The sequence below is a fragment of the Gavialis gangeticus genome, unplaced genomic scaffold (genome assembly GCF_001723915.1).
Source record: "Gavialis gangeticus isolate Ggan-Ray unplaced genomic scaffold, GavGan_comp1, whole genome shotgun sequence".
NCBI classification, from domain to species: Eukaryota; Metazoa; Chordata; order Crocodylia; family Gavialidae; genus Gavialis; species Gavialis gangeticus.
The window spans coordinates 37208275-37210839 of NW_017728996.1; the positions used below are offsets into that span (position 1 = coordinate 37208275).

The 2565-nt window shown below is 33.8% G+C and overlaps 1 protein-coding gene across 2 annotated transcripts in view; it reads right to left on the reverse strand.

Moving 5' to 3' along the window:
* The window catches only part of LRRC49 (leucine rich repeat containing 49), a 258088-nt gene that overhangs the window by 119525 nt on the left and 135998 nt on the right, over window positions 1-2565 (reverse strand). The window lies entirely within an intron of this gene.

Consider the following 2565-nt stretch of genomic DNA (forward strand, 5'->3'; position numbering starts at 1 on the left):
GTTTTGGAGAACTCCCAATGGAGCTCCAGGATTCAAGGAAGATTAGACTTCAACAATAGCATTACTAGGACCGAGTTATGAGGCGACTGCCCCAGTTGCCAACTGTGAGGTGGAGGAGAGGTTTGGAAAAAAAATAGCTACAGCCACACAATGGCAAATCACAGAGCCTCACAGCAACCAGAAGCTGCCCTGCATGTGGCAGCTGCTCCAGGTGCACAACCACGTTGTTATTTATGCCTCTGGACTTCATCTTCCTGATTTTTCTTGAGGTTAAAATGAAAACCAAAACCACACATTTAAACTAAAACAAGATAAATCTTTCACACTTTTCTATACCACAATGAAATAAAAAAAGGGAAAAACTCAGGTCTTAAACCTTTGCGTGTATTTTTAAGCCTAACGATAGCAAAAGAAACACCATTTCCATTACCTACTGTTCTAAGCATTCTTTCTCCCTACTTACCCATGATTCTTTCCAGCAAAGAACTTCAGCAACACATAACATCCCCTAATTTTACCAGCTGCAGCTGCTACAATGAATGTCTTTCAGTGCTAATTTTTACTATGGATTTTCATCTGTGACCAAATAAGTCAAATTAAAAATGGTTGTAGGTTGGGGTTCTTTTTCCTTAGACTTCAGGCTGCAGCATCAAGTGGAAATAATTTCAGAGTAAAGGGGAAATTCAGACTGCCATCCCAACAATTTTAGGCTGTTCTCAACTGAATGCACAGCATATATGCAGCTCACAGCATAAGGTGCAGGCCCTTACAGTGCAAATTTTTCCATTGTCCTTAATGGGATTGTGATTATTTTAGCTCCTCACCAAATAAAGTTTTGGTTAAAAAAAAATCCTCAAGAGCACAAGCCTAGAAAACAAAATGTCTGATGACTTCTTCCTCAACAAATACTGGCTCAAATATATTTTATTTGCAGACCAATTAAAGGTTGCTTTGCCTTTGATATATTAAGTTTGAGAAAAGAATACTAATTTTTTCTCTTTATCAACTGTTCTATTGCCTTATCTACTATGTTTCTCTCTCCTTTTTGGTATTAAGATAACAATTGGCAATATTTAAATATTAAATTTTCTTGTATAGTTTTATAATGTTCATGCCAGCTATCATTAAAAATACTGAAGTACAAAACACAAAACTGATACTAAAAAGAAAAGCTAGGGGCAGAAATAGACATTTCCTTGGTTGAAAATAATCAAGATGATAAATCACTATATCTGCTATTTTTAAAACGTTTAAAATTTTTGAAGACCTTGTAGTATATGGTAAGTATTTTTCTTATACAGCATTTGTGTCATTTCATTACATTTCAATATTACAACTAAAACATTTAAGTACTTCTTGTAGACAACTAATTTTGCCCTTATTTGTCCTTTGTAATACAAATATAAGTACTGTGAGTCTGTGATCGTAAAGTCATGTTAGAGTCAGAAACCAAGATTTATATTAATCATTATAAACTGTTGCATGCCTTCTGTTGCTTCAGTTATTTAACTATTTCACTCAGTAATAGAAACTAATGGGAGACAGCAAAGGGTCTTTCCTGTAAAATATTAACTGCATTAGAATGCATTAGCTATATTTGTCAGACAACATTATTACTTAACACTGAAGAAAACAGATATTTGTTCCTAAATAAAAGCATACAGTCAAGGATTTTTAAGTTTCTTGTCACAACAAACAATCTAATATAGCAGCATAGCCATATTTGGTTAAATATACCCTGTTTACAAAAGTCCAAAAGTTCTCATAGCACAGTATTTTTAGAACACATATTTTCCAAGTAACAAAAAAATGTTCGCTATGAACAGTTTCTCTAACACATATTTTGGAAAAAACTTTTTAAAAACTTCATATACCTCTTGAATATTTATATGATGCTAACTTCTAAAGACAAAGGATTTTTCTTCTCCCCCAAAATAGAAAGCTCTCGTTTAAAACAGTAGATGTTTCCCTTTTCACTTTTAAGAAACTTACACGTTAAAAAAAGCGTGGTCCCAAAAAATGGAAAATAAAACACCTCTTGCAAAAAAAAAAATCTCAAAGAAAATCTTGATATATTAATTGCTGGCACATGGATGGAATTTTAATTTCAAATGCAAGAAACAAAACAGAAACGGGATGTACTCTGTATAACCATTAAACTTCTCTACTTGTAGAAAGTTATTGCTACAGTATATGAGGATAACTGAGGCAGGTCTAGTATACTTTAAAATATGTTTGCATAGCAAAGGCTATTTTTCAAGATGATTCATGCATTGAATTTGACATAATTCAACAACTAAACTTAGAAATGATCTCTCTGTGCTTTTGATTATCTGTAATCAAAGACAGATTATGCCTGGTTAAGCATGGGGCTCTAAGTGAAGGCCCTGGCCTGGCAACTCTGGATTCATATTGATGAGTTCCTCTATTGTCCAGTCTTACCTTGCAAACCTCTTGTGGGGGAAAAAAAAGCTCTTCTTTTTTCATTTTTTTTAAACTGTCCTACCAGGTTTTTATAGTCTGGAACCTCTTCTTAGCCCCCTCAAGAATTAAGGTTTTAGCTTA